We start from the raw sequence: 27,328 nt of genomic DNA on the forward strand, positions 1-27,328 counted from the left end.
CCCAATTTTGTGTCATCTGCAAATTTGATCAGCATTCCCTGCACCTCCTCCTCCAAGTCATTAATAAAAATGTTGAAGAGCACTGGGCCCAGGACTGAGCCCTGCGGTACCCCACTCGTTACCTCTCCCCAGCTTGAGAAGGTCCCATTGATAAGCACTCTTTGAGTCCCATTCTGTAGCCAACTGTGGATCCACCGGATTGTTGTTTCATCTACCCCACTTTGAGCTAGTTTGCTCATCAGGATATCATGGGGCATGAAAGCTTTGCTGGAGTTGAGGTATATTATGTCCACAGCATTCCCACAGTCCACAAGGGAGGTTACTTGATCAAAAAATGAGATCAGATTCATCTGGTAGGATATGTTCTTGACAAATCCATGTTGGCTTCGAGTAATCACTGCATTGTTGTCAAGGTGCTTACAGATTGATTGCTTTATAATCTGCTCCAGAATTTTCCCAAGGATTTATGTCAGACTGACTGGTCTGTAGTTCCCAGGTTCCTCCTTCCTGTACTTTTTGTAGGAGGAAGTTATCCGCCACACAAGTCAGGAATTTCCTGGTGGGGCCATGTTTTGCAGAATTTGTCTCCCAACAAATATCAAGGAAATTGAAGTTCCCCATTACTACTACATCATGCTTCCCTGAAACATTGGCTATTTGCTTTTCAAACGTTTCATCCTCGATCGGGTGGCCAGTAGTAGACTCCAACCACCAGGTTCCTTTTATTCTTTGCTGCATTTATTTTAACCCAGATGCTCTCGATGGGGCTACCAAGCTCTTCCTCCTGTAGTTCTGTGCAGAGATAAGTATTTTTAATACTTAAATGACACCCCCGTCAACGCCCCCAGTGACCACCAGTCACAGCCAGTGTGGGGATGGTGTGGAGAAGACATGCAAAGAATGGAGGTGTCAAAGAGATGACGTGGGGATGCCCCCAAATTTGTGTGACGTGGGGGGAGCCGATCGTTCACACAGACATGGAGGCGCTCCCACTTGCATCCTCTCGCTCCTCCGCCCCACAACAGTCACAGCGCACAACCTGCCAGGTAAAGCAATGCCGCGCCACAGCACCTTCCTCTGAGTGTGAGCCTCTGTGGCGCAGACAGGAAGCCGCCAGCGACCAAGAGCCCCGGGCATCCCTGCGCCGACATTCAGTTCCCCCTAAGACCACAGAGTGCTCATAAGCACCTTTGGGGGCACAACACAAAGAGGGAAGGAAGGAAGGAAGGAAGGAAGGAAGGAAGGAAGGAAGGAAGGAAGGAGAGAGAGGCCTCATAATACAGCAGCCACTTGACAGGCGGCCAGCAGAAAGGACACACGGCCCTTCTGGGGACGAGGGTTTGTACAGCAGCTCAGGATTTAAGTGTGAGGCATAATTAACGGGTTGTGGGGACTAGTGGGTAATAAGTTAGACCGTCTGTTCATTGTTTGATTTTTGTAACGTTGACCCACGTATCCCTGGGCAGCCATTGCGTCTGCCTCTGGGGTAAAACATTCTGCCAGAACCTCCTTTGCGGGATTTGACATGTGGTGTGGAAGGGGTGGGGGTGGAAGGGGTGGGGGTCTGCCCCTGCTCTGATGCCCCTTATTCTTGTGGGCGTCTGTTTCAGGGTTTCACACCTGGCAGATGATGGCTGGCTGTGAGGTGAGCCAGGGCAGGAGCAAAGGGGTGGATGCCCAGTTTGGTTATGACGGGAGGGACTACATCAGCCTCGACATGGAGACCCTCGCCTGGACAGCAGCTGACGCAGCAGCGCAAATAACCAAGCGGATCTGGGAGGCTGACCTTTACATTACCTGCTGCTTCAAGGCCTACGTGGAGGAGACCTGCTTGGAGTGGCTCCAGAACAAGCTGGATTATGGAGAGGAAAGACCGCGGAGGAGAGGTGTGGGGGGGAAGTCTTGGGGGACATCCCAAATATGATTCCCCTGCAGTGTGAAGTGGTACCCTCCACTCTCCCACCTCCTCCTTCTGCATGGGCAGATCCATCTGGAGGACTAAGCAGAAACGCACGATCCAAGCGGTCACCCAGTGAAGCTTGGGCTGGGCCAGTTCAGACAGCAGGTGGGGAGGGGGCAGCACGTGTGGTTCCTCCCCCATGGTGCAAGAAACACTCCCCTGCCCATGCAGCCGCTCTGCTCTAACGAAAGCCCCCATCCTCCTCCTCATGACTGGCTGGCCGAGGTCTCCTCTCTCCCACCCACCCGAGTCACTGCCTCGGGGGCAAGATCCTTCACTGCCCTCTGGAGGATTCCCTGGTCCTCCTGCCCTTGTCCAGCCACACACCCCTTGACTTGCTCGCCTGTAGGCAAGGGAGAGAATAATTGCAAAGTTGGGGGAAGAAAAGGGGGCTCCATGGTTGTATAGAGACGAGGAGAGTGTCGAGACTTCCCTCACACACACAGTTCTCTGCAGCACTTCTACCCTCGAGGTTGTGCAGGATTGCCATGTTTTTTTTAAATGAGGCTTTTCAGACCAAATCTGTCTAAACATGTGCAGAATGCCCTTTTCCCTTCAGATGGAAGCAACTTTCAAAAAGTCATTGTAAGAACAGGGTGCCTCTGGGCATGTGCAGACTGCCCCCACGAGAGTACCACCTTTTCCTTTAAAATCGGTGTAATGGAAAAGAGCAAAAACACTCTTTCCGGCTTTCCCACCTCTTGAAATTCTGGCTGGGCCTGTGGGCTCCACTCCAGTGAGCTCTGCACTGGAGGAGAGCGGTGGGGCGTTTTGTCCCTCAAGGTATGCACAGGGGGCAGGACTGTAAGGGGCTCTGCCTCTACCATGGTTCATTTGCTTTCTTCACTAAAATTAATATTAAACATGAAGTATGGGCAAAGAAAGGAAGTGACGGATAATAACGCCAGGAGAACAAAGAGCGGCAAATCTAGCATCCATCCCTTGAAAGGAATGCCCAAGATCAGTCCGCTTTTATGTTCCCTTTTTGACCTTCCATTTGGAGGGACGTGAACCAATTCAGCTATGGAGGCATGGTGACACCTGCCCCTGAGCCCAGGAAAAGCTCACTGGGAAAGTCTCAGAACCAGGAGTTGTCATAGCGGAGCATATTCAGGGCATATGAAGGTCCCAAGGGAGCATTGTTTAATCTCTTGGGGACGCTGAGGGTGTCGGACATTGAATGTCTGGGGTACATGGGGTGTTTTCCTGCTCTTAAAGTGAAGCATGCATCCTGCCAGCCGCTGGAGAGACTCTGTCTTTACCTGCTGCCACTTTGCAGAGCCCCCAGTGGTGAAGGTGACGAGGAAGGCAGAGGCTGATGGCATGGAGACCCTCACCTGCCGGGCCCATGGCTTCTACCTCCTGGACGAGGGACGGGGAGGTCTGGGTGCAGGACACCTTCTGTGGGCTTCTGGCCCCCAACTCGGACGGGACCTACCACGCCTGGCTCGGCATCAGGATCGACCCCCAGGACAGGGGCCGCTACAGGTGCCATGTGGAGCATGACGGCCTGCTGGAGCCTCTGGACTTCGCCTGGGAGGAGCCTGGTGAGAGCCTGCGGAGAGGGGGAGGTGGTGGCTTCCTAGTTGGAGTGGAGGATTCTGGGAGGTTCGATGCCGGGACGGAACCCTGAGCACCCTCAGCAACGCTATAGGCGGCACTCGCAGTCCCCAGGAACAGCACCTGGGTACAAAGCGAAGGGTTTGGATTCTGTAGTTGTCGTAGCCCTTTGTTGTATTCTCCAGTGGACCACATTTTGTCAGAACTCTCCACCATGACCTGTCCATCTTGGGTGGCCCTGCAAGCATAGCTTATGGCTTCACTGAGTTACGTAAGCCCCTTCGCCACAACAAGGCAGTGATCCATGAAGGGGAGTTGTTGTGTAGGTGGAGCCAAAGGTAGATACCTTATAATCGTAAGAGATATTTTACTGTATGTCTATTGTGTGTTTATGTTGTTTTGTTTTTAAAAAATAAAACAATTATTATAAAAAATGCTTCCCTTATTCATATGCTTTGGAAATGCCTCCTTTGGGGAGGAAGTTACTATACGGATAAATTTTGTATTGGAAATCTATTTAATATTTACTGATGCACATGTTCTCTTAAATTACTTACCTGTGTTTGGAATGTAACACATGGTCAGCGTAAAGGATCCTCCATGCCCTTGTAGTTGCTAAAAGACTGATAATAGGATAATGCAAAGGACTGAAGACTTAACAACACTAGCAAGATTTGAAAGACTGGTATATAGCCATAACTTGCAAATGGACTTACATTTGGAATCTGGTCTGCTTCTGAAGTTTATGTGTAACCTATTCTTTCTCTTTTTTCTTCCTAGAATATTGGATTTTAGAATATGCTGTTGTATGTATGTATATGTGTGTATATATATATGTGTGTGTGTGTGTGTGTGGATTGTATCTCCTCCTCAGAATCAGAGCTGCTTTGGGACTCTATGGGCTCAGATCCAACCCTGACAGCTGGCTGGCCACTCACTCCTAGCCCGCCGCCCCCTGCTCCCAACTTGTGCCCCAGCCACAGGGCTCCTGGAAGAGGTCAGCCAAGCGATTGCGAGAGGTCCCAGCCACTTCCAAGAGAGCTCCCAAACTACTGTGAGAGGCCCTAGCCGCACCCACGGGAGGTCCCATGTTTCAGGACCTCTGGTGCGAGCAGCCGGGACCTCTCACAATAGTTTGGCCAACCTTTTCCAAGAGCCCCATGGCTGGGGCACAAGGTGGGAGCAGTGGCCAGGTGAGTGGGAGTCAGCAACCAGCTGGGCTGACTAGCCAGTTGGCCAGCCAAGCAGGGGGGCGGGGGGCGGCCGCGGCACTGCTGCCTCACCTGCAGGGGCAACATGCCTCACGCTAGGCCTGCGCAGGGCGGGGAAAAGAGGCCACCTGGCTTCTCTTCCCACTGGGAGCATCCGAACCCGGCCTATGAGCACGTATAAACTTACTCCCCAAGCGCAGGAAGCAAAGAATCCTTATCTGAAGAAGATATTGTGGGCCCGTGGTTCCCATTTCTTTCCTGTGCTGAAGCTTCACATCTTTGATCCAATTCCAACCATGTAAGCCTGATCCACGCACACGTGCACAAAAGGCAACATTTTTTGGTGAACCCCCAGAGAATTTCTGTGAACCGCCCAGAGCGCTTCGGCTATGGGGCGACACAGAAATATAATAAATGAATGAACATACAGTTCTGCACACTCCTTTTATATGCTGCACGAATTGAATTTTTATACTTTCATTGGGTGCTGAGTTTCTATTTCACCGTTTTACTGTAGGTGTTCCAGAAGCATATCGGTTATAGACTAAGATTTATACTGAGGGGATTCCTTGGCTTCTAAGAGGAAACTCCCTGGAAAAGACCCTGATGCTGGGAAAGACTGAAGGCAAAAGGAGAAGGGGACGGCAGAGGATGAGATGGCTAGATAGCATCACTGATGCAATGAATATGAACTTGAGCACACTCCGGGAGAGAGCGCAGGACAGGAAGGCCTGGCGTGCTGTGGTCCATGGGGTCACGAAGAGTCGGACACGACTGAACAACATCAATGTTTCTCTTCATCTTTTGTTGCCTTTCTTTCAATTTTAGCTCAAAATAAGATAAAACTTCACGAACCAACGAACAAAAAAGATCCCCCCTCCCCTAAAGAAAACCTGCCCCCCGTCATTATTGCTGCACGCCGAGGAAGCGCGCCGCGTACAGGCGCTCAGGCGGTGGGAGCTGGGTTCCAATCCTGCCCCCGGCCGTCTTTGCCCGCCGACACTCTCCGGAGGTTGCTCAGGACTCACCAGCGCAGCCCTGCGGCTGAACCTGCACGAGCAGGGCCAGCGGCGCCAGGACCCCGCGTCGCTGGAGCGCGCCGGCTCCATCCGGAGCCCCTCCTCGCAGTCGTTCACCAGCGCCGAGTGGGAAAGGGGCGGGGCGGGAGGGAGACACCCACCCAATAGGAAAATCGCGTGTTGAATCGGCCGCAGTTGCTGGGCAGGCCTCGTGGCGCCAGGCTGCGGGGGAAAGACGGCGAAAGCAGCTGGTGGTGCCTGTTCGGGCAGAGGCCGCCCCGCCCCGCCCCGCCCACTCACTCTCTGCAACACACACACGCTCCAAGGTGCAAAGAGAGACGGGTGCTCCTGTTCTTTCGAACTCAGGCCTTATTCCCGGCGACAAAAAACGCTTTGGGCCGTGCTTTTACGTTTCTAACATCCAAAAAGTGTGCTGCAAGCACAGCCCATAAATGTTTGTTTGTTTAAAACATCTGCATCCCGCCCTATATCATTAAGATCTGAGGGCGGCATACAGATGAAAATTTGAACAGTATCAAACAGTATTATCCTCCTGCATGTTGCAGGTTGGGCCAGACCTGTGCCTGAGTGGTTTGCATCAGCCCTGCAGTGTAGTCCAGTGTGGTTTTCAATATGCCGATGACTCCCAGCTCTGCCTCTCTTTTTCATCAAACCCAGGAGGGCCAGTCGGATGGCGGGACGCTGAAGCAGAGGCTGTTCTGGATCAGGGCCTGGGCACGGTAATGGGCTGGATGAGGGCCAATAAACTGGGACTCAATCCAGACAAGACGGAGGTACTGTTAGTGGGTGGTTCGTCTGCCCGGCTAGCTGACGTTCAACCTGTTCTGGAGGGGGTTGCACTCCCCCTAAAGGCTCAGGTTCGTAGTTTGGGGGTGGCCTTGGACCCAGAACAGTCACTTGAGGCACAGGTGAACTCAGTGGCACAGAGCACTCTTTATCAGCTTAGGCTGATGCACCAACTATGCCCTTATCTGGACCGAGGTAGCCTAGCTACAGTTATCCGTGCTCTGATAACCTCTCCTCTGGATTACTGCAATGCATTATGCGTGGGGCTGCTTTTCCAGAAACGGTCCAGAAACTTCAGCTGGTCCAAAACAGGGCAGCGAGATTGTTAACAGAGTCCAGCCAATGAGCTCATATTATGCCAGTACTTTCCCAGCTGCCCTGGCTGCCAGTCCATTTCTGGGCCCAATTCAAAGTGCTGGTATTAACTTGCAAAGCCCTTAACAGCTTGGAGCCAGGTTATCTGAAGGATCGCCTCCTCCCATATGTACCTGCCCAGACCCTAAGAGTACCTTCAGAGGTCTTACTCCAGGAGCCCCTGCCAAAAGAGGTAAGGCAGGTGGCTACCAGGAAAAGGGCCTTTTCTGCTGTGCCCCCCCCCCCCCCGTTGTGTAACAAACTCCCTAGAGAGGTTCGCCTGGTGCGTGCATTGTACTCTTTCCAATGCCAGGTAAAGACCTTTTTATTTTCCCAGGAATTTTTAGCATTCCACTTTTTTAGCTCTGCTGTCTTAAATCTGCTATTGCATTTTAAATATCTGCACTGCTGCTAAGTTTTACTCGTTGTATTTTTATTCTGTAGTTTTAATTATTATATTTTATATTGCATTTTCTGTTGTATTTTTGTGGTTTTAATTTTGTGAACTACCCAGAGAGCTTCAGCTAGTGGGTGGTATAAAAATGAAATAAATAAATACCCCACATTGCAAGCTGGAGTGTGTGTGTGGGGGGGGGGGGCTGAGAGATAGTGGCTTCTGACAACCCTGTAACATAGCCCAAAGAAAGCAGGAACCTGCCTCATACCTGGACAGACCATTGTGCCCATCTGGCACAGTATCATCTATACCGGGGAGGGGAACGTCCAGCCCACAGACATTCCCCATCCAACCCACGGAGGCTTTGGCTTCCTCTATGAGCCCTGCCTGACCCCACCCCCAGGAATCTACTGGAGGCTTGGGAAAGGCCAAGAATCCCCGTTATCTCCTATCAATGACTGGAGGTAACAGGGCAATTCCCCTTAGCATGCTGCTCTCCCTCCCAATTGGATGCCTGCGGAGGGAGAGAGGCAGGAACCCCCCCCCATTATCTCCCATCAATAATAGCTGATAACAGGGGGCTTCCCCTTCCCCCGCCCCATTGGGCTTTGCCTGAGCCACGCCTTGCTCCAGCAGGGAGGATGCAGCATGAGCAAAGGTGCCCCAGCCATGACTCCAGCTGGGGCTGCGTTGCCCTCATGCACCTTTTCCCATTGGGAATGACACAGCCTGAGCAACGCCGTCCAGGCTCTGTCTATGTGGCGCTCAAGGAATAGAGGATCTCTGTCGTTGTTTCTTACATTGTTCCTTGTGTTCTGAACCTAGGGCAAAGTTTACTTTGACTCTGTCATGGCGCACATCGGAGGGCGATGATCACGCTGAAGTTATATCTTTGCTCTCTGGTGCTGACAATTTTGCGACTGATTAGTGAGTTTCGCAGTGGCTGCCCAAAAGCTGAGAAGATGATTTGTGGAGATTAATAGGGTGGACTGTGATGCTGGAATACAACTTCAAGGTTTTAATGTATCAGCAGTTCTTAACTCTTACGTACTTATGGGTAGCTCTCATTGTAAAGTATTGTCACTTTTTTGCCATTTTAAACTTTGTATGATAGAGTTTGAGTGTGCATATCTGTACTTATATATTTTTGGTTTATGCATTTGTGGTTGATATGTCCGTGACGGTTGGAACAACAAATCAACATATGATTTCTCAACTGGAGATGCCAGGGATCTCCAACCGTGGACACTTTGCATGAAGGCAGGTGCCCTCACCACTGAGCTACGGCCCCTCCCTTTCTCGCTTGCTTAGGTATGTGAAAAAACAGGGGCTCCCTCACCTCATATCCTCTTTGCTTACAAACAGGGGCCCTGGGCTGCCAACCGCTTCCTGTCTGCTTTCTAAACAATGATTAGGCTGTGACCGCAAGCGTTTCGCTCCACTGGAGTGAGTGAAACCAAAGATAGCATTTGCAAACTGATAGGAGTTCACCCCCAAGCAACCTTGGATATCCCCAGAGCCAGAAGGGATTCATTTTAAAAAAACAAACATGAAACATGCACTGCCCAGCATTTGCATCCCTATTACAGATGCCTATTACAGATTTCCCAAAGCACCCACCCCAAGCACCCAGGAGGGCCAGTCGGATGGCGGGACGCTGAAGCGGAGGGTGGGTTTGGCAGTAGGGCAGCCCGCTTCCAGCCATCAGCCAGAGAAGGCCACCTCCTGCTGGAAGGGCAGGGAAACATGCAGCCAGCAGTGCTCCCAGTTCTGCAGGCTGGTTCCCCCACAGCAGACAAGCGCCGTCGCCATACGACACGCAGGGCGCTTTCAGTGTGTGCTCTGCCGTGGATACCGTGGCGCCTGGCCTGCATCGCCTGCCGGACTGCCACCCAGGGCTGTGCCACAAGGACACAGTCTATCCGTGGCAGATGGGTACCCCTCCACGCCTGGGCATTCTCCAGGTACGGAGAGTGCCATGGGCCAATCCTGGCTGGGATTACGCGAGTGCAGGTGTGTGGCTGCAGGCACTTCTCCTCCACGTGCACAGATCCCCGATTCCCTTTCTCCTTTTCCTTTTCTGCAGGGCCTCGTGCTACAGCAAGCAGCCCCAATGGGACACGGCCTCCCCGTGCATGCTCTGCCCTACCGCCAAGCAAGTGGCAGGCACTAAGGGAGCAGCCTTTCTCCTTGGTGAGCACGGCCACTTCCAAGACACCCGAAAAACTGGGCCACTGGCGAAGAGAAATGCTGCATTCATTCATTCATTTCATTTCTATACCGCCTAATGGTCGAAGCTCTCTGGGCAGTTCACACAAAAGAAAGAGTCCGGTCCTTGAATGTTGAGAGATGGGGGGCTCAACTTGCACGTTGGGGCAGAGCTGTGACTTCCGTGGTTCAGTCAGTGGAGGCAGACGTGTTCTCTGATATGATGGCATTTGCGGGTATTTTTCATGTCAGAATCATGAGGATCCCTGAGCATCCCTGCTTTGGATCCATTTTTTTGTGCTGTGGCTGAGCTCACGAGTGGCGGTCCGTGATTTTTCTGGGTTAGTCCGTGGAGACAGATGTGCTCTATGGTATGATTATGTTTTGGGGTATGTTTCTCGTCAAACTCACGTGCTCTGTGAGTGGATGGTGGTTTTGTGGGTCTCCCCTTTAAAAATCATATGAAGTCATGAGGATCCCTTTTTGATTTCATGGATCCTTGTTTTACACTCTCTACACAAACTGCTCCGGAATCTGTTTAAACGTGGAGCGGTGTATATGTGTTTTTGTTTTTATTCTCTCTCTCTCTCTCTCTCTCTCTGGTATCTTGATAGCAATTGCCTCGCCCTGGCCTGCTCCTGGTATAAGATACGGTGTATGTATTAGTTTTGCTAGCTGGGGAGGATGTGGGCTTCATTTAGAAGGGGCAAGGTATCTGGGGGGTGGGGAAGGTCTGTCTAGAAGCATAGAATATGCTTCCCCTAAGCAAGAGAGGAGAGGGATTACCAAGAAGCAGAAGAGCAAGGGGGAACTGGGGAGAGATCTGAAGAAGAGGGTAAGCAAAAGCCTTTGGCAGAATAAATGGGAAAAGGAGCGTGGCACGAGTCAGAAAGCAATGTAGCAGCATATTTACAACTGCTGAAGGGGTGGGGAAGGAAGAAAGGAAGGAAGGAAGGAAGGAAGGAAGGAAGGAAGGAAGGAAGGAAAGGCCAGCTTTAGGTGCTATGAAGGGTCTGTCAGTTCAATTGGGGAACTGGCTGGGAACCCCAATCATTACCTGTCCCCATTAGAGTTGCTCCCCAGTCCCCTTTGAGGCCCAGCCCCATGTCATGCTGCACACTTTAGAGGCTCTGCCCCAAGGAGGTAACAATCCCAGTATGGAAGATAGTCAAAATTAGAGCTAGGTGGAGCTTCATGTAGCCTGTGGTTTTTGTTGTTTACGTAGAGACATGACAACTCTGCCAACAATTCACACTTGCACCCACAACCACAGACTGCATCGTTATCAGTCACAGGCCCCATGGTTCTGCAGTAGCTCAAAAACATGGATCCAGGGCGGGAATACTCGTGGTTTTTAGGTGGGGACACCTGGAACCCACCATCATGTCAGAGCTCACATCTCTATCCATGGACTACACTGTACAAGTGACAGGCCCAGCATTTCGTGGCCCTGTCACAGAATGGGCCACATACTGCCTGCCCCCCTCCCACATTCATTCAAAATCATGGATATGAGGTACAGATCCTCATAGTATTTTCTTATGCCCCACTCCATGGAAACATACATGGAAATAATAGTACAGATTTCTGGTGAGCCTCCAGAAGTTCTGGCCTACAACTCCCATGATCCCTCATGTTAATCTGGTACTAAAAGGGTTAAATAATTCGCCTAACAAAACACTGAAGAGGCTACTTCAAACAGAAGATGGGTGATCTGATCTGGAATGATTGAATGATCTGAGTGAGGGTTTTGGGGAGACCTGCCTCAGAAGCAACTATTATGCCTGCAAGTCTCCTCCAGTTCTACCAAAAAACTAAAAACAGCATCGGCATTTGTGGATTTTCCCATTGTAGTCAACGGGGAAGACATCTGAAGCTTTGGAGAACAAGGCGAGGCGACCCTCCACCTGTGAAACGACCCTAAGGTCTATCTGAGCCAAGGCAGCCCCACATCCAAGCCGCCAATATATTTTTGTATTCTGTGCACAGCCACCATGCTAAATCCCAACTGATTTAGGGCATCAGAAATTTAGGGCATCGGAAGTTTGCAAAATCCAAGTCATGCTGCCTGCCACCAGAGACAGGACCCTGGGGTTGGACTAGAGCCAGGGCTGGGCAATATGACAATCTTAAAGGACCACTTGAGGAGCAGAGGTGATTTGCAGCAAACAACAGGGCCTCAGTGAGACAACAGACTACAACTCCCATAATCTCTGAGAATTGGCCATGCTGGCTAGGGCTCATGGGAGTTGGACTCCAAAATACCTGAGGGTGCCAGGTTGCCTACCCCTGGTTTAACCCAACATCAAGGGGCTCTGGGGCACTAAAATAAGCAAACTGCAAGGGATGAACTCAGATGTCTACTCCCCCCACCTCCCTGGCTTCCTGAGAACTAAACTAGATGTAATGCAGGAGATCCACAATTAGGATTTCACACCATTTTTTATTTACTAGTTCAAAAACAGATTGATTAAAACATCTCCACAGGACTGCTTGGAAAATCTGAGCGGTGGCAGTCTAATGTTTAACCCTTTCCACCAACAAAGCTGGTATAGCTGTGCTGCTATGTGGCCGTGAAACGCAGCACGCGCTGCGTTGCTTTGTGAATTTTGCTGAGGTTGGGGGTGTGGGAGAATTTCTTCCCATTTTATGTGAAGAATAACCCCCCCCCCCTTCCCCTCACAATTACTTCATCACCAGAGCTGAGTGCGAAGAGGTACCGAGTACAGGACACACCACCACAGAATTGAGATCCTTTAGGATAGGGGGTGGGGTCTCAACAGGTATAGGAGAGAAGGGAGCTGTTTTCACCATCCAGCGATACCACAACGTGGGCCTCAGGGCATCTATTTGGTGCCCCTCACTTGGCAGAGAACGGAGAAGCAGCTGTAGCTCCTCAGACACCTCCCCCCAACCAGCTTGTCTTGCTCTATTTCAATGTCCGCGCGCAATTCAAAATGCTGGCTTTGACTTAGAAAGCCCTGAATGTCTTGGGACCAAAGTGCCCAAAGGATCACCAGCTCTCATGTGAACTTGCCTGCCTCTTAAGATTGGCCTTGGAGCCCTGCTGTGTTACCCCCTGTAGCCCCCTCCTGCTAGCTGAAATGAGGCAGGTGGGGATGGGAGACAGGGTCTTCTCAGTGGTGGCACCTCATTTGTGGAACTTCTTTCTCCAGTGTGTTTTCCTGGGACTTTTAAGTCACCTTTATTTCATTCCTTTGTTTGTTTACTTATGCTGTAGTTGTAACTGTCGCTGCAATTTCTTATTGTTGTTTTATTGTGCTTACTGCAGTTATTGTTTATTAATTATTTTTTATTTGTTGCATTTTATGACTCATGACGTATGGCATTGGGAGAGCCAAGACTGAAAACCCCGACTCGGTGCCTACCAGGCCTCCTGGCCCAGAGCAGGAAGAACCCACTGCGTCAGGAAGATCATCAGTCCAAGCCATGAAAGTACTGAACCCAGGCCTGAAACGGACCCTCTTAGCCCAGACCCCATTGAGCCTGAGCCCCCCCCCCCCAAGGTGGGACCCCTGGAAATGGCATCCCCTGAGCTATTCTGCCCTGCGGAACCAGATCCCTTCACACCAGGGGCCTTCCTGGGACCTGCTCGCCAGCACAAGGCAGGAGCGACTGAGAGGCGATGGATTGGTGTGGTCTCCCTTTAAGGCTCCCCACGCTCCAGAAAGGAGGAAAACCGCACTGAGGCTTATGAGCAATATCTATTTCTGGAATGGACTGAAACCAACACCAGCAACCAACAGGTGGAGTAGCGAATCAACAGGATTTACTTACTTACCCAAATGGCATCTATTTCGTTACCCTTTGCTTCACGGAACATTCTCATGGTGCTTGCAAGATAAATAGAAAACACACACGCTCCCCTTCACAGGAACGCAACCCAGGCGGCCACTGGTTAGGTGACGAGGGTGTGCCTGCCGCGTAGCCATCCGTCCCAGAAAGTTCCCTTGAGTCGGTTTAGTTCCTGTTGCTCTGTGCTTGCTCCTCCTCTCCTGTCTGAGGTTGTTTCTCTGCTTCTCTCTCCTCCTGGGCTCCTTCTTCTCCAACGTGTGCCAAGGGTTCCCCCCACCCTCGCCTTTCCCTTTCCCAACATCTGATGTCCCGCCCTTCGCTGGCCTTGCTCGTCATTTCTGCAGCTGGTTGGGATATTCCTGAGACCCTCAGGAAGAAGCATCTTGTTGTCACAACAACCTTGTCAGGTAGGTTAGGCTGAGAGATAGTGACTGTCTGAGGGTGGCCCAGTGAGCGGTATGGCTGGGTGGGAATTGGAGATCGGGTCTCTGTGACCTACTTCAACACTGTAATCATACACCACCACCCTGTCTAAAGCTGGGATCTACCAGAAAGAAACCCGAATAGAAGCTAAGGGTGCAATTGTGTGTATGTTTAGACAGAAAAAAGTCCTACAGGTTCCAGCATTGCCCCACTACTATGCTGGGAGTTATAGGTTTTTTTCTGATCAAAATTAGGATTGCGCCCTAAGAGTGTTCTACTCCCCACTCAGCTCACTGGGTGACCTTGGAATTAAGAGGAGAGCAGGCCCAAGTCAACGGGAAAGACTAGAGATCTTTTCAAGAAAATCGGAGATATCAAGGGAACGTTTTGTGCAAAGATGGGTATGATAAAGGACAAAGAAGGCAGGGACCTAACAAAAGCAGATGAGATTAAGAAGAGGTGGAAAGAATACACAGAAGAACTATACAGGAAAGATCTGAATGTCCCTGATAGCCATGATAGTGCGGTCACTGAACTTGAGCCAGACATCCTAGAGAGTGAAGTCAAGTGGGCCTTAGGAAGCATTAGTAACAACAAAGCTAGCGGAGATGACAGTACTCCAGCTGAGCTATTTAAAATCCTAAAAGATGATGCTGTTAAAGTGCTGCACTCAATATGCCAACAAATTTGGAACACTCAACAGTGGCCACAAGACTGGGAAAGGTCAGTTTACATTCCAGTTCCAAAGAAGGGCAACGCCAAAGAGTGTTCAAACTACCGCACAATTGTGCTCATTTCACATGCCAGCAAGGTGATGCTCAAAAATCCTACAAGCTAGGCTTCAGCAGTATGTGAACTGAGAACTACTGGAAGTACAAGCTGGGTTCCGAAGAGGCAGAGGAACTAGAGATCAAATCGCCAACATTCGCTGCATCATGGAGAAAGCAAGAGAATTCCAGAAAAACGTCTATTTCTGCTTCATTGACTATGCTAAAGCCTTTGATTGTGTGGATCACCACAAACTGTGGCAAATTCTTAAAGAGATGGGAGTACCAGACCACCTTACCTGTCTCCTGAGAAACCTGTATGAGGGTCAAGAAGCAACAGTAAGAACCGGACATGGAACAACCGAATGGTTCAAAATTGGGAAAGGAGTACGACAAGGCTGTATATTGTCGCCCTGCTTATTTAATTTATATGCAGAGTACATCATGAGCAACGCTGGGTTGGATGAATCACAGGTCAGAATTAAGATTGCCGGGAGAATTATCAACAACCTCAGATACGCAGATGATACCATCCTAATGGCAGAAAGCGAAGAGGATCTCAAGAGCCTCTTGTTGAGGGTGAAAGTGGAGAGTGCAAAAGCTGGTTTGAAACTCAACATTACAAAAACGAAGATCATGGCATCTGGCCCCATCACTTCCTGGCATATAGAAGGGGAAGAAATGGAAGCAGTGACAGATTTTACTTTCTTGGGCTCCAAGATCACCGCAGACGGTGACTGTAGCCATGAAATTAAAAGATGCTTGCTCCTTGGGAGGAAAGCTATGGCCAACCTAGACAGCATAGTAAGAAGCAGAGACATCACCTTGCCGACAAAGATCCACATAATCAAAGCTATGGTTTTCCCAGTAGTAACGTATGGCTGTGAGAGCTGGACTATAAGGAAGGCTGAGCGCCGAAGAATTGATGCCATTGAACTGTGGTGCTGGAGAAGACTCTTACGAGTCCCCTGGACTGCAAGGAGGTCAAATCAGTCCATCCTAAAGGAAATCAACCCTGAGTGCTCATTGGAAGGACAGATACTGAAGCTCAAATATTTTGGCCACCAAATGCGATGAGAAAAGTCACTGGAAAAGACCCTGATGCTGGGAAGGATTGAAGGCAAAAGGAGAAGGGGACGGGAGAGGATGAGATGGCTAGATAGCATCACCGATGCAATGAATATGAACTTGAGCACACTCCGGGAGGGAGCGGAGGACAGGAAGGCCTGGTGTGCTATGGTCCATGGGGTCACGAAGAGTCGGACACGACTTAACGACTGAACAACAAACCTCAGAAAATGTGCCACTGTGATGTGGCAACGTGTCTCCAACAGTCTTTGAGGAGGGGGATGGGGCTTCACTGGGACAGGCACTGGACTGAGCTATATGGGGCAAACCCCTGGTAAATCAGGGACATTTGGAGGGAGCTCAGAGAGGAAAAAGCAGCAGTAGCTCCATCCATCATCAGAATGAGTTTCCTGGAAAGAAGGCTGCTAGCTAGGAAGAGGCTTTCTGAAATTAAAAGCTGATCTCTGGAAGAAATTATGTTGATGCAGAGAGAGAGATTACCGTGTCAGACTAGGAGTCTAGGAGTTCTAGAACTTCTAGTCCCCACCCGGCCATAGAAGCTCACTGGGCAACTCTGAGCCAGTCACAGACTCTCAGCCCAGCCCACCTCATAGGGTTGTTGTGAGGATAAAATGGAGAGGAGGAGGATTATGTATACCACCTCGGGTTCTTTAAGGAGGGGAAAAGGCAGCATATAACTGTAATAAATAACAAAAGAAGAAGGATTTGAAAGAGCCAAAGTCCCCTTGCAAGAGTGAGGTTTCTGTGGAGGCAGGTGGAGGGCAGTTTTGATCACTTCTCTCAAATCAGCACACTTTTTTTGGTTCATTAGGTAGAACGTGGGACAGACCCACTCACCCTTGTTTTCAGAATGCATTTCCATGATAAAGGACGGGCTGGGGCAGGGGACTGAGTACCTCATTCATTCTCTTTAGCTGATTGCCTGGCGATAACGGAATCTCTATGACTACAGTCAGTCACACCCAGATATTCATTCATGCCTGGCTGGGGCGGGGTGTGTGTGTGTGTTTCTGATGGCTTTCACACTGCGACAGACACACAAATGCAAGAAGCAGAAATATGGAAAATGAGGTTTGTGCGCATTTCTAGTCTGCGTGACTGGGAAGGAGGAGGCACTGGAGGAAAGAATTACATAGGTATGTTGGTCTGCTCCTGGCATATTTCTTGGGCTGTCCTTTTGTTTCTCTCACAGCCCAGTGGTGACCCCCTCCAAGCCGAAACACAAACACACAAAATGCCACCACAAACAAGAGACCAAGGCCACACTGCCCCTGCCCCTTATATTATTTCTTTATCTATTTCTTTAGGTATTTCTATTCCGCCCTATAGCCGAAGCTCTCTGGGCTGCCATTCACGAAAATCACAACCAAAGAGCGCACAGTAAAACAATGAATGAAACAACGGCCATTCAGGTAGCAAGGGGCTAGCTTGCTTCATCTGATTTATGAATGAACTATATTTTTCTTTTGTTTTTGGGGGATAATTTGCGACATAATAGCACTTCTTCTTGCCCAGCAGCTCTCTCTCACAAGTGTTACAGAATAGTACTTTCAAATTGTTATGCAGAAATTGAGGACGATGGGCCATTCAGTGAGGAAGAAGGCGCTTGCTCTTATCTTTCGCTATTCCCCTCCTCGTCTCCTTACCCCCCACAACACCTGGATCTCTCTGTGGTTGTGGCATTTCAATTCTCTATTCATTGAATGTGCAAAATCAAAAGGGCCCTGGCAGCTGCGCATTCCTCCCCCCCAAAAAATGCTCCAAGTCATTAATAAAAATGTAGAAGAGCACTGCGCCCAGGACTGAGCCCTGCAGTACCCCACTCGTTACCTCTCCCCAGTTGGAGAAGATCCCATTGATAAGCACTCTTTGAGTCCGATTCTGTAGCCAACTGTGGATCCACCGGATCGTTGCTTCATCTAGCCCACTTTGAGCTAGTTTGCTCATCAGGATATCATGGGGCACTTTGTCGAAAGCTGTGCTGAAGTCGAGGTACAATCAGGGCCAGAAATATTGGAACAAGGATAACTGTTTTGGCAGTTGGCCTCCGTACACCACCACATTGAAGTTGAAAGGAAACACACCCAGATGGGAGTGAAGTCAGGACTTTCAGCTGTAATTCAAGGAGCTTGACAAAAGTGGGGCACTAACCATCCAGGAAGTACAGCCAGTGGCATACACACACACCCATCATTGGTGGCTCATAAGTAATGGAAGGAATGGCTGACAAGCAGCTGCTTGGCCAGGTGTGGCCTGTTTCCTGGGTGCCCCATGACCAATCAAGCAGATAAAAGGCCTGGAGGTGGTTCTGAGTGTTACATTTGCATTTGGTAGCTGTTCACTGGAACCCCCAACATGAGGTTCAAAGAGGTGTCCATGTGAGCGAGGGAGGCCATCATTAGGCTGAGGAAACAACATAAAACCATCAGAGAGATAGGAAAAACAGTGGGAGTGGCCAACACAACAGTTTGGAACATCCTGAAAAAGAAGGACTTAACTGGCAAGCTCAGCAACAGCAAAAGGCCTGGCAGACCACGGAAGACAACTAAAGTGGATGACCGCAGACTTCTGCTCATGGTGAAGAGGAACCCTTTCACAACATCTAGCCAGGTCAAGAACGCTCCTGCGGAGGGAGGCATGTCATTGTCAACATCTACAGTCAAGAGACGGCTTTACGAATGTAAATACAGAGGCTTCACAACAAGGTACAAACCACTGGTAACGCTCAAGAACAGACAGGCCAGATTAGCCTTTGCCAACAAACACCTAAAACAGCCTGCCCAGTTCTAGAATAAGATTCTTTGGACTGATGAAAGCAAGAATAACTTGTACCAGAATGATGGGAAGAGAAAAGTATGGAGAAGGAAAGGAACAGCTCATGATCCAAAGCATACCACATCGTCTGTCAAACATGGTGGAGGCAGAGTAATAGCAAGGGCATGTATGGCTGCCAATGGAGCCGGGTCACTGGTGTTTATTGACCTGACTGCTGATAAAAGCAGCAGATGAATTCTGAAGTGTATAGGGCTATACTTTCTGCTCAGATTCAGCCGAATGCTGCCAAACTGATAGGACGCCACTTCATATTGCAGATGGATAATGACCCAAAACATACAGCAAAAGCTACCCAAGAGTTTCTCAGGGCAAAGAAGTGGGATGTTCTTCAATGGCCAAGTCAGTCACCTGATCTCAGTCCAATAGAGCATGCTTTTCACTTACTGAAGGCAAGACTGAAGGCAGAAAGACCCACAAGCAAGCAGCAGCTGAAGGCAGCTGCAGTAAAGGCCTGGCAAAGCATCTCAAGGGAGGAAACTCAGCATTGGGTCCAGTCCATGGGTTCCAGACTTCAGGCAGTCATTGACTGCAAAGGATTTTCATCCAGGTGTTAAAGGCGATCCTTAAGTTTGAAATGATGTTGGTTTGTTCCATTACTTATGAGCCACCAACGATGGAGGTGTGTGTATTCCACTGGCTGTACTTCCTGGATGGTTAGTGCCCCACTTTTGTGCAACCCCTTGAATTACAGCTGAAAGTCCTGACTTCGCTCCCATCTGGATGTGTTTCCTTTCAACTTCAATGTGGTGGTGTACAGAGGCCAACTGCCAAAACAGTTATCCTTGTTCCGATATTTCTGGCCCTGACTGTAGATCTTCGATTTCTCATCACTCCCTCTAATAGCAAACGCAGATTGTGAGTGCCGACAACTATGTAGCCAAAATAGCATCACTGAGAAATAAAAGGGAGGTTATGGTATCAGCAAACACTAAGGAACCCTGAGATTTGCAAAAGTACAAAAAATCATTAAAAAACGAAAACAAAACCTCAATTCCCCCCCGCCCCCAATTCCAGTAAGGACCAGGCATGCCCACTAGCTATGGAACGTTGCATGTTAGTTAAGGGGTGCCTCACACGTGTGCATGTAATGTTTCATTTGATCATCACATCGAAACATGATGTTGGAATGAAAGGCACTAAAGTTCTAATTTCTACAGTCAGGAATTTATTAAAGCACATCGCAGCTGAGGGACAGGCAGTAGGAACTGAGTCTCACCAAATAAAAGAAACAGGATGCATTTTCACAGACTGGAGAAAAAAGTTGGAGAAAAAAGAAAATACACTACATATGCTCAACAGCTAATTTAGCCCAGCAACAGTCTTATCAGCACAGCTGCCTGCTTCTCTTCAGGGAGGAGATACTTTGGTGGATAGGAGTTTCCTGCTTATAATGAGCAAGTTACAATTACTTTCTCCTGGTCAGACACATACACATTCTCTTAATCCCATCAGGCACCTCATCTGAACCAAACTACTTACAAGGCCTAGTCAGGCCGACCTTCACAATCCCCCATTTGAGCCTATCAAGCTCACCATCTATGCCTGTATAGTTATCAGTTGTTCAATCTCTTTATCTCTCTCTTCACATTTCTGTTTGCATTCTACTGACTATTTGGTGCAGTTCAGCTTTAGTTATAGTTTTAGTAAGGAATTTGATATAACATTTAATTGTTACAAAAATTGTGTTCTTTTCCCTGGTAGACTTTCCAATTAGTTTACCAAGAATGAGAGGAGGCAGAGATCTGGTCCAACACGATTTTATTCTGCAGAATAAGGCAACCCTTGGGGCTAACGCTCCAACAAAGGTTACAATCAAGTGATGTGATTCAAAAGTTTATATAGGCAAGACCTTTGGGGCTGTCTTACGCTTGCGCAGTACTAATCTCTTTGTCTAGCTGAGAGGGAAACAGAAGACAGGCAGCACCTTTGACATATCTAGGCATGCGCAGAGAGGTAGCCTTGTACTCTAGTAAACACATTCTTGGCATTCCTGAGTCTCTGATAAGGCGCTGTGTCTTTGTTTAGCATGGCAGTCTCACACTGAGGTAAAACAGACATAGCCTAGCTTATAAAATCATGGGATAACAGACATACTACAACTGAAATTTCTATAACACTCCCCCCTCAAAAGGCTTTTCTTAAATCTCATACCTCTCTTTGGTCCAGCAGTGGACTACACACTTAAAGGCACAAACCAGCATCAATAGTATCATAACAAACAAGACTGCATTGATTACAAGTTGTTTTAACCATGCAAAATCAGTGAGCCAGGAAGTCAACTATAACCAAGGATCACTTGCTCCTGAATAATTCTGTCCAATCATATCTTGTAGTTTGGCAATTTCATTTTCTATGGTTTTGTTTAAATTATGGAACTTTACACCCTTGCTTCACTAGGGTGCAGAAGCCACCTTGGCGTGCTAAGAGATAATCTAAAACAAACTGATACTGGGCCACGAGCTGGCTGAGATCTTCAATTTCAGATTGCATGGCCCTTACCATTATGGCTGTGGCACTGATGGTCTCTTCTAAACGGCAAGTGAGGCCTAGGAAGCTTTTTCTGCAATAATTTCTGGGTATAAACCCAGGGTAAGCAATCCTGTAACTAGTTCACCCCCTACCTTGTTTGGTTCTGAATCTGACAGTTGTTTTCCAATTATTACAGTGTCATCACAGTTTTTACTCATTTGTTTTATAAGTTGCCCTATTTTTCTAGTGGTTTGCTACTTTAACGGTGGCCTTTAGGTGGGTCAGCTTCCGGTGTGACCCTCTCTGGCGCAGGTGATGCTTTTATGCGGGTGTGATGGATGCACTTCTTTCTTCTAGCAACTTTTATAGCCGTGTGAGTGGTGAGTAGAACCTGGAATGGACCCTTTCATTTCTCAGTAAGTGGTTCATCTTTCCAGGACTGGATCAGCACCTAATTACCAGGACTGAAATTATGCACTGGAGCATCTAAAGGCAAGGATTGGTATGGTGCTGCGAACCTGTGAAGACAAGACAAAACAGACTGCAAGGCAGTAACATATTCATGGATCTTTAAAGCCCTTACTTTTAAGTTTATATTTAAGCTATCAGCCATAGGTAACATCTGAGGTGGGCGCCCATATAACATTTTAAACGGTGTCAATTTAATACTTCCCCTGGGGGTGCACTGTATTCGAGTTAAGGCGATTGGCAAGGCCTGTGGCCATTTTAATTTAGGGGCTACACTGTGTCTCACGAGTAGATCTTCTATTGCAATTTTTCTTAGATGTGTAGCCTGGTGCAAGTCTCTCACTATAAAGCTCAGAAGAGGCCTGGATATGAACACTTTGCCTCTTGGGACTATCTACCATCCATCTTTAGTTTGCTTTGCCTTGTATTCAAGAGCTCTCTCATGCTCAGCTGGAGAGTAGATTGGAACCAAATCTGTACTCAAATATGGGATTAGGGCTCTTTCATAATGCACCTCCTCACTTCTCATTTGTGCGGCTTCTTTTGCAGCCTTATCTGCCAAAGCATTGCCTCTTATTTTTTTCGGGATTGGCACTCTTTCCATGCGCTTTTTCGAGAGTAACTACTGCACATCTTGTGTATCTACAAACACCTTAAGGTTTGGCTTTGGTCAAAATTTTTAAACAGTCATAACAATTTAGATCTGGCTTAGGGAGCAAGGTGGCAGGATGAGGCCTGGGCTTGAAAGCAGGGAAGATCTCATAGCGTGACTGGCGTGACGGATAAAAGCACAGTTGCTGCCACGGCCCTTAAGCAAGCAGGCCATCTCTTTGCGGTTGGATCCAGAGTCTTCGAGTAGTATCCTACAGGTCTCCAGGAAGGACCTGTCCTTTGGGTCAAAACCCCTGATGCCACTCCTTTATTTTCATGTACATAGAGCCGGTACGGTTTGTCGGGATCTGGTAAGGCCAGAGCGGGTGGCAACACCAAGGCTTGCTTCAGCTTAAGAAAAGCCTTTTCCATTTTATTTGTCCATTTTCAGTGGATGATTTTTTTTTTTGTCAAAGCTTCATACAGGGGCTTCGCTTTCCCTCCATAATCAGGTATCCACATTGTACAAAACCCGGTGAGCCCAAGGAAGGCTCGCAACTCTCGAGGGTCTTTAGGCCTCTGTGTCTTCTGTATGACGTCCAACCGAGCAGTGCTCAGGTCTCTGGTTCCCTTTCGAATCAGGTAGCCCAAGAAGGTGACATGGGTCTGGCAAATCTGAGCCTTTTCTCTTGACACTTTATAGCCTTTCAAGTTTAATTCTTGCAAGAGGGAGATAGTAGCTTTAGCACATGAGTCCTCTGTCTGGGTGGCCAGAAGAAGGTCATTTGAATATTGAAGCAAGGACACCCACGGCTGGTCCTCTTTCCCTTTTATGGCCACCATCGCCCCCCTCTTCTTCCCCTTTCGCTTTGGGCAGTCTTTTTGCCAATGTCCTTTCTCTTTTTTTTTCCCCTGCCTTTTCTGCTTTACAGCATTGAAATCTAACAGCATGACTGAAAAACATTTTTTTCATTGCAGGGCATGGTGGATTTAGTTTTATTTTATTTAGTCAGCATGTTTACACACCCTTCTTTACAGGAGGAAAACAGCATAATAAAACGACGTGCTCTTCTCCTATTTGTACACTTTTGTAGAACAGACGTGCCACTTAATGGCTGAGCTGCAACCAAAAACTTGTTTTGGGCAGGAAGGTGGGAGTGACCCGTCTAGATATGTGTGTGGTTTGTGAGTGTAGGTCCCGCCATTGTGCTGAATGGTTATCATGTCGTTTGTTCTGTGCTAAATGTCCTGTTTTAGTTTATTTTTTCTGTTGTTTTTTTCAGGCCAATTCACTCAGGATTTTATAGAGCAAGTCTCACTGCCCAAAAGTGCACACACTGCTGGCCCCCCTTCACCAAGGCCTTTCTCTTTTGGCAGCAAGTAAGTTTCTCACAGTAAAGAAAGAAGCATCCATTATCACTTAGAAGGTACACAGTGTGAAGAGCGATTGTGGTACATTATTTTAGCTGTTGTTAGTAGCAAAGAGCCTGGCTTTCGCTGTATGTGAATACAGCTATGAGAGCAAACTCTAAAATCATGACAATTGCTAACTTCCCAGCAAATCAGTGTACTTGTGCTGTTGATTACTGTATTAGTACTGCATATGATTATGGGCAAATTCACACCTGACTGCCTGCCATGCTTCCGAAACCAAATCTAAGATACTCCAGCTCTTGAATTTTCACAGATTCCACATTCAGTTGTTCATTAAACAATTAAAACAAATCATGTATCATTTAGCTTGCTAGGCTACATGCAAAGCAAAAAGACAAGGCAAGAAAATAACAATAGCCAGGATGAGATGGCTAGATAGCATCACTGATGCAATGAATATGGACTTGAGCACGCTCCGGGAGAGAGCGCAGGACAGGAAGGCCTGGCGTGCTGTGGTCCATGGGGTCACGAGGAGTCGGACACGACTGAACAACAACAATATAACAAGGGGATAAGGCACAACACATATGAGTTCAAATGCAGTGTTACTCCGGTGTTCAGATATATCTCACCAATGACTTTCAATAAAAGTTTACACTTGCTTAGACCACTTTAAAAGTCTCATTCCCATCTCGACAGCATCATTCTAGCACATGCAGCATCCCTCAACAAACATTCAGCTTAGCTTGCATTCCTTAATCTTGTGAAGTAACTCTTACTGGTACACACAGAAGGTTGAGCTTAAGCTACAATATATGTTCAAACACATTCGCCAATACATGACCGTACAGATGGTCCCTCGCTGACACCTACTTCTTATGGTTAGTCACATTGGCAGACGCTGTATCCTGATCTTCATAGCTTTCGGGTGACATATAGGACAACCTGTCTAGCTGACTCATTTGATGACTAACAGGAGGAAAAAGCACCCCCCCACACACACACACACGGCAGGAACCATAGGCACAAATCCAGATATAAAGACATTTTCTCCAAAAGCAAAAGCAAAAACGAAGTTACTGAGTACATTAGACACATTATTCACGTTTATGCAACTTGCTTGAGCTAAATCATTGTGGCACCTTCACCCCTTGGGGGACTGACTCAATCGATTCTACCCCTCTTATCTGCTGCTACAAGGTGGGGAAGAAGGATCACGGGTGCTGCCAGGCGGCCTTCCGGGGAGCGCCACAAATGGTCAGTGTACTGAGGACAACTAGCCAGTCCCCACTTTTCTTTTTCAACATTTGGGCCTGATTTTGGAGTTGTGCAACATCTTCAAAAGTTGCCATGGGAGACTGGTTGATTGCTGAAAGGAATAAGGAATTTTTGCCACTTGAGCAGAAGTACAGTTAGGCAAAAGAAAAGAATTTGTTCTATTACAGTATGGGAAGTACAGACAGCATATCCCTTTAGCATTTCTTTGACAATACCCACAATCTGCATTAGTCGGTGGCTCATCTGACAAGTCTGGACGTGGTGTTGCTAGGTGCTCAGCCACTTCTGAACAATCAGAAGGGATACCCTCAGCAGGATGAGGCAGCAGAAGCAGGATTTAGGGTGGAATAACGTTGCACTGTGATAGGACTGCTAGAGAGAAGCAACATTTCATACCTCAAGAGGCATGATTGAGATGAATTACTATGGAAGGGGAAGGAAATACTGGCTGAATTTCAGGCGCGGAATAAGGTGATCACAGAACAATTGATGGCTGTGGAGGTTAACTCCCAAAAGTCTCAGGGCAACCCAGGGGAAGCAGAACACTTAGATGAGAATAGGGATGACGCAGACGGGAATAAAGATGACTTAATCGGACTCAAAGAGTGCTTCTCAATGGGATCTTCTCCAACTGGGGAGAGCTCACAAGTGGGGTACCGCAGGGCTCAGTCCTGGGCCCAGTGCTCTTCAACATTTTTATTAATGACTTGGAGGAGGAGGTGCAGGGAATGCTGATCAAATTTGCAGATGACACAAAATTGGGAGGGATAGCTAATACTTTGGAAGACAGAAACAAAATTCAAAGTGATCTGGATAGACTGGAGCGCTGGGCAGAAAACAACAGAATGGCATTTAATAGGGACAAATGCCAAGTTCTGCACCTAGGAAAAAGAGACCAAATGCACAGTTACAAGATGGGGGATACTTGGCTCGATCATACTACAAGCAAGAAGGATCTTGGAATTGTGGTAGATCACAAGCTGAATATGAGCCAACAATGTGATGTGGCTGCAAAAAAGGCAAATGCTCTTTTGGGCTGCATTAATAGAAGTATATTACATTAATAGAAGTATATCCAGATCACAGGAAGTACTAGTTCCCCTATACTCAGCACTGGCTAGGCCTCATCTGGAGTACTGTGTCCAGTTCTGGATGCCACACTTTAAGAAGGATGCAGACAAACTGGAGAGGGTTCAGAGGAGGGCAACAAAGATGATCAGGGGACTGGAAACACAGCCCTATGAGGAGAGACTGAAAGAACTGTGGGCATGTTTAGCCTTGAGAAGAGAAGACTGAGGGGGGAGATGATAGCGCTCTTCAAGTACTTGAAAGGTTGTCACAGAGAGGAAGGCCAGGATCTCTTCTCGATCATCCCAGAGTGCAGGACATGGAATAACGGGCTCAAGTGACAGGAAGCCAGATTCTGGCTGAACCTCAGGAAAAGTTTCCTAACTATTACAGTAATACGGCAATGGAACCAATTCCCTAGGGATGTGGTGGGATCTCCCACACTGGAGGCATTCAAGATGAGGCTGGGCAGCCATCTGTCAGGGATGCTCTGACTTGGTTTCCTGCATTGAGCAGGGGGTTGGACTTGATGGTCTTATAGGCCCCTTCCAACCCTACTGTTCTGTGATTCTATGATTCTATCTGGCTGCTAGCACTTTAATAACCTTTAGAAATTATACTAAAGCTGCAAAGGTCTATAAGGTGAGGAGTTTATTTAGACATCAGAAGATAGAGGGTACAAGACTATTTGGTGATTTAACTCCCTACCCGCTGTTTAAAAACTCATTAAAACAAGTAAAAGGAAATCCAGCAGGGAAGGTAACTCAGGCAAAACAGTTTACTGAAGCGGAGGACCTGATCTGTCTGGATGATACATCACATAGTAGAAGAAAAGGAAGTAATATTCAGAATTTTGTTATCAGTACTCACCCTGAAACAAACGATGAGGAAGGTTTAATAGAAGCATATAGCAGACTCCCCCTGCGTGATAAATTAGCGATAATTGGTGGACTAAATTCCCTTCAGGCTAGATTAAGTACACTCTGTGGGACAGAGTATTCAAACACTGAGAGATAAGAGAGATCCAGGTAATTATAGGCCTATTAGCCTTCTAGATGTTGCTTCCAAATTGTGTGCCAGGTTCCTCCTTGAAAAGTTAGAAGAATAGGCAGACATGCAAAAAAAGATATCTGAAGTATCAGCTGGGTTTCAAAGAGGGAAGTCTACAGTCGGTCTGTGTTCTGTGATGAATTTTCTGTTGTGTAAATATGTTCATAACATGAAGCAAAAGCTGTATGTTGCCTTTATTGATCTGAAGTCAGCATTTGATAAGATTTCTAGACATTTATTATGGCAGAAATTGGAAAAGACAAACATAGACTGTCGTTTACTATTTCTTATTAAAACATTGTATACCAATACATCGGTGCAAGTAAAAGTTGACCTGGCTGGCCATTTTACCTCTAAAATAAAACCTTTTGTTGGAGTTAAACAGGGACGCATTTTGGCACCTTTTCTGTTAAATTTTTACATTAATGAGATAGTTAAGGAACTGGATGGTTTACAGTTTGCCCCTACAATGTGATGTGGCTGCAAAAAAGGCAAATGCTCTTTTTTGCTGCATTAATAGAAGTATAGCTTCCAAGTCCCGGGAAGTACTAGTTCCCCTCTACTCAACGCTGGTTAGGCCTCAT

The sequence above is a fragment of the Heloderma suspectum genome, chromosome 2, assembly GCF_057233095.1.
Source record: "Heloderma suspectum isolate Gila_16-S chromosome 2, 16-S_ref, whole genome shotgun sequence".
In the NCBI taxonomy this organism is placed as follows: domain Eukaryota; kingdom Metazoa; phylum Chordata; class Lepidosauria; order Squamata; family Helodermatidae; genus Heloderma; species Heloderma suspectum.